At 40.7% G+C, this 12,385-nt stretch overlaps 1 long non-coding RNA gene across 2 annotated transcripts in view; it reads right to left on the minus strand.

The window, feature by feature from the left end:
* The window catches only part of LOC140505513 (uncharacterized), a 137,668-nt gene extending 125,768 nt beyond the window's left edge, over positions 1 to 11,900 (minus strand). Inside the window, exons 1-2 of one of the 2 annotated variants that reach the window (XR_011967544.1) lie at positions 11,154 to 11,900; positions 7,404 to 7,484 (exon numbers count right to left, since the gene is read on the minus strand). This is a non-coding gene — a long non-coding RNA (uncharacterized lncRNA). The remainder of the gene's footprint in view (positions 1 to 7,403; positions 7,485 to 11,153) is intronic. The other variant, XR_011967543.1, reaches the window with a different exon arrangement.
* Positions 11,901 to 12,385: the final 485 nt, after the last annotated feature.

Below are 12,385 nucleotides of genomic sequence, written 5' to 3' on the forward strand. Positions count from 1 at the left end.
CCTGACCACCTGAACTTAATTCTCACACAGATTAGCAGCCCTGCCCCAGCCAAAAACCCTAAGGCGGGAAGCAGCATTTGAATCTCAGTCCCCAAACCCTGGCTGGGAGGACCAGGAGGAGAGGTGGGTGCGAGGAGAACATTCAGAGGTCAGGTCACGGGTTGGAGAGAATGCCAAGAAAAGGGAAAAGAAATAAAACTATTGAAGGGTACTTTATCGGAGAAAAGACACTTCCTCCCTTCCTTTCTGATGGGGAGGAACAATGCCTACCATCAGGCAAAGACACAGAAATCGAGGATTCTGTGTCCCAGCCCACCCAATGGGCTCGGGCCATGGAAGAGCTCAAGAGGAATTTTGAAAATCAAGTTAGAGAGGTGGAGGAAAGACTGGGAAGGGAAATGAGAGGGATGAGGGAGAACCATGAAAAGCAGATCAGCTCCCTGCTAAAGGAGAACCAAAAAAATCTTGAAGAAATTGGCACCTTGAGAACTAGCCTAACTCAGCTGGCAAGGGAGGTGCAAGGGGCCAATGAGGAGAAGAATGCTTTCAAAAGCAGAATTAACCAAATGGAAAAGGAGATTCAAAATCTCACTGAAGAAAATAGATCTTTCAAAACTGGAATGGTACAGATGGACGCTAAGGACTTTATGAGAAAGACAGATATCTCAGAACATACCGCGCAGATTCGAAAAATGGAAGATAATGTGAAATATCTTATTGGAAAAACAACTGGCCTGGAAAATAGAATCAGGAGAGACAATGTAAAAATTCTGGGACTACCTGAAAACCATGATCAAAAGAAGAGCCTAGACATCATCTTCCATGAAATTATCAAGGAAAACTGCCCTGAGATTCTAGAACCAGAAGCCAAAATAAATATTCAAGGAATCCGCAGAACACCGCATGAAAGAGATCCAAAAAGAGAAACTCCTAGGAGCATTGTGGCCAAATTCCAGAATTCCCAGGTGAAAGAGAAAATATTGCAAGCAGCTAGAAAGAAACAATTCAAGTACTGTGGAAATACAATCAGGATAGCACAAGATCTGGCACCCTCTACATTGAGGGATAGAAGGGAATGGAATAGGATATTCCAGAAGTCAAAGGAACTAGGACTGAAGCCAAGAATCACCTACCCAGCAAAACTGAGTATAATACTTCAGGAGAAAAAATGGTCTTTCAATGAAATAGAGGACTTTCAAATTTTCCTGATGAAAAGACCAGAGCTATTAAGAAAATTTGACTTTCTAACACAAGAATGAAGAGAACCATGAAAAGGTGAACAGCAAAGAGAAGTCATAAGGGACTTACTAAAGTTGAACTGTTTACATTCCTACATGGAAAGACAATATTTGTAACTCTTGAAACATTTCAGTATCTGGGTACTGGGTGGGAGTACACACACACACACACACATGCACACACGCACACATACATAGAGACAGAGTGCACAGGGTGAATTGAAGAGGATGGGATCATATCTTAAAAAAAAAATGAAATCAAGCAGAGAGAGAGAAATATTGGGAGGAGAAAGGGAGAAGTTATATGGGGCAAATTATCTCTCATAAAAGAGGCAAGCAAAAGACTTATTAGTGGTGGGATAAAGAGGGGAGGCAAGAGAAAAACATGAGGTCTACTCTCATCACATTCCACTAAAGGAAAGAATATAATGCACACTCATTTTGATAGGAAAACCTATCTCATTATACAGGAGAGTGGGGGACAGGGGCACAAGCAGGGTGGGGGGGAGGATGGAGGGGAGGGCATGGGGAGGAGAATGCAATACGAGGTCGACACTCATGGGGAGGGAAAGGACCATAAGAAAATAGAAGTAATGGGGGACAGGATAGGATGGAGGGAAATATAGTTAGTCCTATACAACACAACTAGTATGGAAATCATTTGCAAAACTAAACAGATATGGCCTATATTGAACTGCCTGTCTTCCAAGGGAAAGGGGTAGAGAGGGAGGGAGCTAAAGAAGTTGGAACTCAAAGTGTTAGGACCAAATGTAACGTTCTTTCCACTGGGTAACAAGAAATACAGGTTAAGGGGTCAAGAAAGCTATCTGACCCTACAGGACAAAAGAGAAGACGGAAACAAGGGCAGGGAGGGAGGATAGAGGAGAGAGCAGATAGGTCACAGGGGCAATTAGAAAGCTTGGGTTTGGGGGGGAGGGGATAAAAGGGGAGAAAATTTGTAACCCAAAATTGTGTGAAAATAAATGTTAAAAGTTAAATAAAAGAAAACAAAACAAAAACATGATTCAGAAGCTTACTAGTTGTGAGGAAGGGTCATCTTACAGGGTATTGAAAGAGGTAGTAAATATGATGGCTTGAACTGCTGTCTGTGATCTTTAATGAAGTGGAGTGAAAAGGAGAGAAGCTACAGGATTTCAGGCAAGCAAATCTCTCCCTCTCCCCCTCTCTCCCTTTGTTCCTCTCTCCCTTCCTCCCTCCCTTTCTCTCTCTCTTTCGTCAATGAAAGATAAAATTCAAGACTGGATTTCCAAACAATCTCCTTATGATCAACAAGTGGAGATGATCATTATAAACTGTCTTGGGATCTTAAAGAATATCATGCTATATAGGCTAGTAGGTGTATCAAAAATTAGGTATGCATGTATGTGTGTATACATACAGGCACACACACACACACACACACACACACACAAAACCAAGGTTCAAGGACATAAACAAAAGTCTCATATGACAGTACCCATACATTCATACCAGATGGTCATGCCAAAAATGGTGGTAGGGCTGGCAAGGTGGGGGCTGAGAGGGGCCCTTGTGATTCCTGGCACGCGAACAGTGTCTCTTTGTCACTAGTAGCGCTGAGCGCTTAGAAAAGCCGGGTCCACAAGGGCATTACTGCCTTCGTGGAGATGGCTTTGATTGCGAGTCTTGGGAGCAGCGAGTTGACTGTAAAACGCCCCACGTTTTCGAAGAACTTGGTCAACTTTTTTTGGAGGACTTACTAGGGTGATTGCTTTTGCGTTTTGGGTGCATCCTTTGATGAAACATAAAATGTGGCTGAGGCCGAAAGAGGCTGAGACTCGAAAATGCAAGATGAACCAACCTGTTGTCCTCACCATCCTCAATTCTGAGGTAGTTCAAGGTTTGTACACGGGATTTTCAGCTTCAGTCATGCACCAGGACACCTTCAAACAATCTCAGAGCAGCACTTACAGAGTTCTTGTTGAAAAACTGATGAAAGCAGAGAGGACATCTCCCACCTTCCTTTTGAAAAGCCTCATGGGAATGACAACCTGTGACATGAGAGCCCTCGTAGGAACACCTCCTGAGGCTAATGGTCAGCTGGCCTTGATGGAGCCCACAGGCTACAAGTATATTTTTGAAGTATTCACATGGGGTTTTTATCCCTACTGTTGTAACCACTGCTATTATACTCAAGGGTGCACTGCTTCTGCTTCCAACGTCAAACCAAACCCCAAACCCAAGATCTAAGTAGTTTCTGATTCTGGGTACTTACTTAGGGGACATCATCTGTTATCATAGTATAAAAACAAAGTTGCAGAATATGCGGGTAATTTGGGAAGACAGAATACAAGAACAGAAGAGAAGCAGTATGGAAGATAATTTGACATGAAAGTTTTTGGAGTCTCTGCTTTCAAGATTTGCCCTGCCCCCTCCTTTTGAGCACCTGGGTCTTCTTGCACCAAATGAGCAAGAGCTATATGAAGCACACTGACTGAGAAGCCCCAAGAGTACCCGAGGACCAGGAGGAAGAAGACCATGCCATCAGAGAAATGATGACATGACTTGCACTTGACTTTCTTTTGAGTGAGGGAGGGCTGTGCAGGTCACCAGCCTCACTTCTCCACCAGAGTCATCTGAATCCAGTGACTTGATATTCATCAGGATGAGTGGAGGTGGCCCAGGATGCATTGGGAGATCTTGGCCTTTTAGGCTAAGGCCTTTTCAGGTACTCACTTAAAGTGAGGTAATGCCTATTCAGGGAATAGACTTCTTTAAAAAGTAGTCAGGGGATGGCCCCTTTAAATAGAAAAGAAAAATAAATAAATCAAACTGGCAAGACTAGCAGTAGCAGAGACTTGCTGAAAGAGCCTCCCAGCTGTGAAAGTGAATTGAGCTGAAGGGCAGAGACCAGCCTGCGGGAAGGAGGCTTAGCTTAAGACCCTTTTAAGAGCTGTTTTCCTGGAGCCCTCAGAGCTATCAAAATGAATTAAGATGGTGTATATGTATTCATCCTTCACTGTTGAAGAAGACTACACCATCAGAGAAATGATGACATGACTTGCAGTTGACTTTCTTTTGAGTGAGGGAGGGCTGTGCAGGTCACCAGCCTCACTTCTCCTCCAGAGCCATCTGAATCCAGTGACCAGATATTCATCAGGATGACTGGAGATGACCCAGGATGAGGCAGTTGGGGTTAAGTGACTTGCCCAAGGTCACACAGCTAGTGAGTGTCAAGTGTCTGAGGTGAGATTCAAACTCAGGTCCTCCTGACTCCTGTCCTTGTGCTCTATCCACTGCACCAGCCAGCTACCCCAATTACAATGGTAGTGCTAGTAAAGTGTGTAAATACTGTTATTGCCCTGTTAAGTTTTGTTTTTCCAGAGACAGAAGAAGCTGGAGGCAGGCGCCCCTGGAGTTTGCTGTCAGGCAGGAGCAGGGAAAGCTTGGAGTAGAGCAGTCCCTTTTCCTGTGAGCTGAGACAAGGAGCTAGAGCAGAGAGCTGCCTGCATAGGAACCCAAGCAAGAGTCAGAGTAGGTCTGCCCACAGAGGAGGAGCCAAGGGACTCAGACGTCAGCCTCAAGTCAAGAAGAAAAAAGACTTTACTTGGACACTATGTTTGGATTGAAGGGACTGTGACTTACTGTGACCTAGGGGTGGGTGGTGTGGTATTTTTTGCTACCCTGCTAAGAATACTGGAAGTATTCTTCCAGTGCTAGGGAAGACCCTGGCCTGGGACTCCCTGACTGTATAATCAAGTATTTGGGGAATGCTATAAGATAGAATGAATATGCTGAGTGTTATGTTATACACTGGATGATATGTTTTGTTTAAGGTTATATGGCTACCTTAGTAATAAGTTGTTATGAGTTGTGGATGCTTTAGTTTCCTGAATAAGGTTTAGTTCTGAGTAGAGTGTTCATTATATCTTGCAATTAGACCCTTAAAATTATTCACAGCAGCCTCCCTCACATGTGCTGCTGTGATTGGTGTTACATAGGATTACAAAAACAATCTACTTGCAAGGAGTTTATATTCCCATGGGAGGGACAAACATATGTGTGTGTGTGTGTGTAAATGTACATACATGCATGTGTATATATCGTATAAAGAAAATATAATCAAAGTAGTTTAGGGGCAAGAGTGCTAGTAATTGGGGAATCAAGAAAAGCTTCATGTAGAAGGTGAGTTGCATCTTAAAGAGAAGGGGGTCTATGAGGCAGAGGGGGTGCATTCCAGGCACTGGGGACATCGCAGTGGCCCAGACAGAATATGACCTGCCCAAGGTCTTGCAAATAGTAAATGGAAAGAGAGCCATAACGAGGAATTTTTGTACCTGGGGCAAAGAAGAAGACCACTTGGTATCCCCATGACAGAAATAATTGGATGTATGGGCTATTAGGAACAGAAAGAAGGTTAGTTTGGCTGGATCACAAAGTACAAGAGGGAGAGTAATGTGCAATGACACTGGAGAAAGAGATTGAGGCAAGGCTGGTATGGGATTTAAAAAATAAAATGAATAAGTTACATTTTATCTTACAAGATGGCTGCCATGGGAATTTTCCCCACAAACCCATAAGCTGCCCTGAAGGGAGGTAGAACACAGCTGTGAACTGCTCTCACTCTCCTTCCCCTATCAGAAATTTGCAACCTCCAAATCCTAATCCCTCTGACTTTTCCCAGAAACAAATTGGAGACTTTCTAGGATAGATCAAGAGGGTGAAATGTGATGAATGTAAATCTGTTGGATGTTATGGGAAAGAAACTGTATTGATAGAAGGAACTCAAGAAATAATTTTTTGTTGTTGCAGTGAAGAATGTCCAGTAGGGGTGGCATTAATTAAGAAGACATAGGTAGAAAGGAACAGATTCCAAACAAAATTTCTCTAAACACATGCACTTAAATTGAACAAACATTTAATTAGTCCCTATATGAGTAATGTTGTATGCAAGGCTCCCTGGTTAATATGCCTCCTCCCCTCAATCACTGTTTATTTTGCACATATTCCGTATTTACTCATTTTCTACCTTCCCCTCACCATTTCTTCCTCTTCTGCCCTCCCATGGAAGTAAGCTCCTTGAAGGTAGGGACTGTCATATTTGCATCCCCAGCTTTTGGCACAGAATCTAACATGTTAGATTCATAATGCCTGCCCTTAAGGAGCTTTCAGTTTAGGAAGAAAGATGAATTACATACAGGAATAATTACAACAGAAAGTTACAAAAGAGATACAAACAAAACAGTACTAAAGGAGTAGAGTGAGATTATATTTGGTCAGGGGACAAAGCAAGTAGGGCTTCATGGAGAAAATGGGGTTTGAACTGGGCCCTAAAGAATGGCTGGTGCTTTGAAAGAAAGCTTTACCAAGAAGGAAATAATATATCCATTGCTGGATTCAAATATGGATATTTTCCACCTAAATATCCTCAGTTAATCTACTCTAACATAGTGTTTCCATGGTTAGATCAGGGCTTCTCATATTTTTCAGGTCACAGACCAACCAATTTATTGGGGCAGACAACTCCATGAACCATCTGTCAGCTCTGTGCAGCCAGTCCCATGACAAAAATCAAAAAGCATTCACAATCATTAATGGCAGGCATGGCATTGCTTTTAATGAGACAGAAATGGAAAATTCATAAAAAGACAAATTTATTCCCCAAATTAAAACATAGATATTATCACCTTATAACCCCAAATAGCTGAGTATTATCATGGTAGAGTATGTAGAGATTTGGCCTTGGAGACAGAGAGATCTGGATTTAAGTCCTTCCTCTGATACATACTGGTTTGTGGGACCCTGGACAGGTCATTTAATGTCTCAATGTCCCAAGAAACTATCTAAGGCTATGAGTAGCAGAGCAGGTGCTGATTTGCATTGGTAGAGTGAGTTTTCTCCCTAGAAACTACCTACACAAATGAAATTACAAGTCCAGATCCCCAAACAAGCAAACAAATAAATATCTGAGCACTTTGCCCACAGGCTACCTGCAGAACACACTTTGAGAACCAAGGTGCTGGAAAATGAGTTAGGAAAAACTAACCAAAGTTACCTCCCTGGTTAGGATGAAGGACTTCCATTAAGGCACCAAGTACTTGGACAAAATGACAAAGAACTTCATTAAACAAAGCAGAGTTCATTTGCCCAGGAGAATCTGAGTTCAAATTCTACTTTTCTACTGACCTGGAGTATAGTTTGTCCTTTGACAGCCTCCATAACTGTTTCTCTTCTCTGATCCTGATGACCAAAGTCATAAACAAACAGCTGGGGAGATAAAGGGATGCAATATAAGTAAATAAGTCAAGTATCAAATTTTAAAATATGATTAACAATATACAACCTTTTATTTTTAATGCAGTCATTACTTGTTATTTATTTGTATATATTCAGATCTGCAATTTCATTGGTATATGGAAACTTCCTAGTATGGAATTTCATCCACAGGTGCAAATTGTCTGTAATTTAGTCTTAGTTGTTTGAGGGGCAGTGAGAGGTAAGGTGGATTGCCCATGGTCACACAATTAAGATGTATTAGAATATGACTTGAACCCGGGTCTTCTAGGCTCCAAGGTTAGTCCTCTCTGCACTATATCACATTACCTTTAAATAGTCATAACCATATTGAATAAAAAGCTATTTTTTTAAAAAGCATTTCAATTCAAGAAGCATTTATTAGCTGCCTACTCTATGTTAGGCACTGTGCTATGTTATGAAGACAGAAAGATAAGAACAAGACAATCTCTGCTCTCAGGTGGCTTACATTTTACTGAGGTTTTACAACACATGCACCAATATTGCCAGATAAATACAAAATAAATACAAAGATTTGATTGGGAGGGGTGGGTGTGGGAACTCAGGAAAAGCCTTTTATGGGAGATAATACTTGACCTCTGCCTTGAAGGGACCTAGGAATCTCAAGAAGCAGAGGTGAGGAGGGAGAGCGTTCCAGGTAGAAGAAACACTCCGTGAAAGCCCCAGAGTAGTGAGATGAAACAACTTGTACAGAAATAGCAATTAGACCAATTTGAATGGGCCATAGAGTTCATGATGAGGAATACTATGCAATCATTCTGGAAAGTTAGGTTTTTAGTCATATTGTGAGAGGTTTTAAATGCCAACAGTTGAGTTTCTATTTTATCCTAGGATCAATATGGATCCTTTGAAACTTCTTAACCTGCTGAATAACATGGTTAAATCTATACTTTAAGAAGATCAGTTTGACAGCTGTGGGGAGGATGGTTCAGACAGGGCAAGGGTAGAGTGGATACAGGTAGATGAATTATGATACATTTGCACTAGTTAAAGCAAGAGATGATGAGGGCCTGAATTTAGGGTAGTTGTGCACTAATTAAAAAAAGGTGTTTGTGGAGGCAATCAGATACAAGCAATATTGTGTAATTGGAATTTACAGGACTTGGTAACTGATTAGATTTGAGAGAGGAGCAGGAAGTGAATGAGAGTGAAGAGTCAATTATGAATTTTAGATTGTAAACGTGGCTGATGGAAGATTGATGGGTCTCAAGACTCATCAAGATGGATCCTCAACAGAAGTAGAAAAGTCAAGGGAAAGATAACAAATTCTGTTTTGAGATTCTGATTTAAGTTTGAGATACCTATGGGATCTGTAGATCAAGATATACAGCAAGTTTTTGTGACTGCAAGAGACCTCAGAAGCCAGCCCCTTCATTAGAGAGTCTTTGAGAGACTCAGGGACTAGCTCAGGATCACACAGGTATGAAGTGTCAGAATGGAAATTTGAACTCAGATTTTGCTACCTTCAAGTCCAGCATTCCATTCATTATGTCACACTATCTATACTCAATGACATGTTAACCTAAGAAGACACCAAAACATTATAAAGGAAATGAAGCTTAGTATGACAATATAACACTAAAAAAGATTAAGGGCAATAACTAAGTGAACAAAGTAGAAATTAGAAGAGATATCCTTCTCACTGAGAGGTCAGCAATTTGAATTTGCTTCTAAGGTGTTTCAGCCCTCCTACCAACCTCCCCCGGGTTGACAATGATGGTATTACGGTCCTGTATTATAGGGTTGGCTTGCTAATATTGGCCAAAGTTTCCTTTGCAGTCTTCATCTGTATTTGATCCCTAGTCTACTAGGCTGCTATTGCAAATGAAGTAAATGCCAGTATTTCCAAGAGGAAACAGCAGGTCCTTTGCTTCTCATTGGAACCCAATACTGCCTGGCTGGGATTTGGAGATGGACAAAGTTGGATGTATGGGATCTGAAGGGCACAGGGAAGTACCATCTGGCATTTGGAGGATAGTCATGTGGAAGAAGGATTATTAGACTTGTTCTACTTAGCCCCAAGGAGACATAAAGAGGACCAATGGGAAGAGGACACAAAGAAACAGATTTAGGTTCTAGGTAAAGAAAGAAAAGCCATCCTAATAATTAGCTATTCAAAGACAGAACAGGCTACCTCAGGAAGTAGTGAGTTCCACATAAAGTCATTGAAGGAAGGTTGGATGCTCACTTTGCAGTTAGTTGTAGAGGGGGTTCTTGTTCAGGGAACGGTTAGATAACTTCCAACGTCCCTTCCAGCACTGAGATACTATCACTATACTTGAAACAAGTTTGTTTTCAAGTATATAAATCCCTTCATAATTTTTCTTCTTCACATGAATTCATTTGTCTGAGCCAAAACTTTCTTCCTCAAATTGCCTACATTGTATGGCTTGGTTGATTATTGGTTCATCAGATGAACTTTTTTCCCTTCTTTTATTATTTATTATAATGGATGGCTTATGAGGTAGGAGAGGTGGGAGCAACATATTCATAAAAAGTGACATAAAAATGAAACGTATCAGTATTTTTTTTAAATGGCATAAAAAAAAAAAACCCAACCACTTTCTTTGTATTATCAGACCATAATAATTTAGAGTCTGAGGTAATGGGTTTACCTGTATCCAAAAATCAGGTTTCCATTACAGGTAATATGAAAATGAGGTACTTTTATTGGTAACTGCCTAGGGTATTAAACATTTGGCCCTAGAATTTTAAAGTGCACGTAAAACAAACCTCTTGCAATTAATTCACCGTTCCATATCACTGTACTATTCTTCCAAAGTTTCACTGTGCATCAGCATTTCTAAAACGCTTGTCAAAATTGCTACCATTGTTCTTGAGGCTTGAATCATTTTTAGTTTGCTAAGTAAGCAAAGGCACTGTTTTAGTGTCTTTGATTAACAAATGTTCAGAGCTGTCCACAATCTTTTTTTCCTGCGTTTACATAGTCATTGTAGTTAAGATTTGTGGGCAACCCCCCACAAATTCTCCTTCTCCTGGTTGTCAATTGTATATTAAATTTGTTAAGACCATACCCTGAGTTCAATAATATTTTACAAGTAAATAAAGATGACAGTCTTATCTCACACTAGAGACGGTTACTCTTTAGTGACTAGGTAACAAATCTCCCTTTTCCTTTCAGTTATTGTTAAGTCCTTTTCCAGATGAAAGTTTGCTACATGTTATATATTAATGCAATCACAAATTGCAAATCACCCTGGGAAATGATCACGAAATAGTAAAATACACTATTTCTAAAACCTGGAAAGTAGGGACCACTAATCCATTATTGGTGGAATCGTGAACTGATCCAATCATTCTGGAAAGTAATTTGGAACTATGCCCAAAGGACTACAAAACTGTGCATACCCTTTGATCCAAGCAATACCACTGCTATGTCTATAACCAAAAGTTTCTTTTTTTCAAAAAGGGTCGGGGGGAGGACCTGTTTGTACAAAAATATTTATAGCAGCTCTTTTGGTGGCAGTTAAGAACGGCAAGCTGAAGGAATGCCCATCATTTGGGGAATGCTGAACGAGCTGTGGTGTATGATTGTGAGGGAAGTATTATCATGCTATAAGAAATGACAAGATGACTTCAGAAAACCCCAGAAATACTTACATGAACTGATGTACAGTGAAGCGAGCAGAATCAGGAGAACATTATACACAGTAACAACGATATTGTACGATGAAGAACTCTGAATAACTTAACTATTCTCAGCAATTCAGCGATCCCAGACAGTATCACAGGAATCACGATGAACCTTGCTATCTGCCTCCACAAGAGAACCGATATTGTCTGCATGTGGACTAACGCATACTATTTTTCCCTTCCTCCCTCCCTTCTTCCCTTTTCTTTCTCTCCTTCTCTCCTTCCTTCCTTCCTTTTTTGAGTCTTTTTGAACAAATTAGTAATATGAAAATGTTTTACATGATTGCACATGTATGACTGTAACAGGAATCTAAATGGAAAGATCTTTCTCATTAATTAATAGGCCATATGATCTGCTTAAACATGTAGTAGGAGGAGCATGCTGAAGAGGCAGAACAGAAAGGGTGGAGAGAAACCATGAGGAAGTGAGTGAGTGGTGTCAGGTCAGAGGGGATAGAATGCAGGCCAACTGACGCAGGCCAACTGACACAGGTCAACTGACCCAGTGTGACAGTTGATAGTGAGAAGACCCTGGCTTAGGGGGCAGATGTGAGAATGGTTTTGCTTCCTGCAGTGATTGTGTTTAGTAACTTCTTGGTCACCATGATGGATTTTGCTTTCTGGTGTTTAAATAAATGTCCTTCTTCTGCCTTCTATATGAAGAGTCATTATACTTGGCATATTCATAATCACCACCAGTGCAGTGAATTGCCTTGTCGATACAATGACCTATGTCAGATGACTTACTGTCTTAGGGAAGGGGCAGGGGAGGGAGAGGAGGGATAGAATTTGGAACTCAAAACTTTTTTTAAAATGTTAAAAACTGTTTTTAACATGTAATTGGGGAGAAATAATTTTTTTAAAAACCTGGAATATATATTTTTTCTCTAAAGTGTAAAAAAAAAATTGTCCACATCTGTGATTTCATCAATATAGGTGACTATAGGTATAGAAACTTCTTCCCCTCTCTGGGAGATAGGGGGAGGAAAATTTGGGTTTACGATTATGTAAGAAATAGATGACATCAATAAAAACAAAGCAAAGAAGGAGGGAAGGAAGGAAAAAGGAGAGAAACAATGAAGCTCTTTCTCCTGCTGTAGATTAAAAACTCATCTGCAATTTATTCTTAGGATGTTGCCTGAGTCCCAGAAAGTTTAAGTGACTCACCCATGGACACACAGCTAGAATATCTCAGAGAT

This window comes from Notamacropus eugenii, chromosome 1 (assembly GCF_028372415.1).
Source record: "Notamacropus eugenii isolate mMacEug1 chromosome 1, mMacEug1.pri_v2, whole genome shotgun sequence".
Lineage (NCBI taxonomy): Eukaryota > Metazoa > Chordata > Mammalia > Diprotodontia > Macropodidae > Notamacropus > Notamacropus eugenii.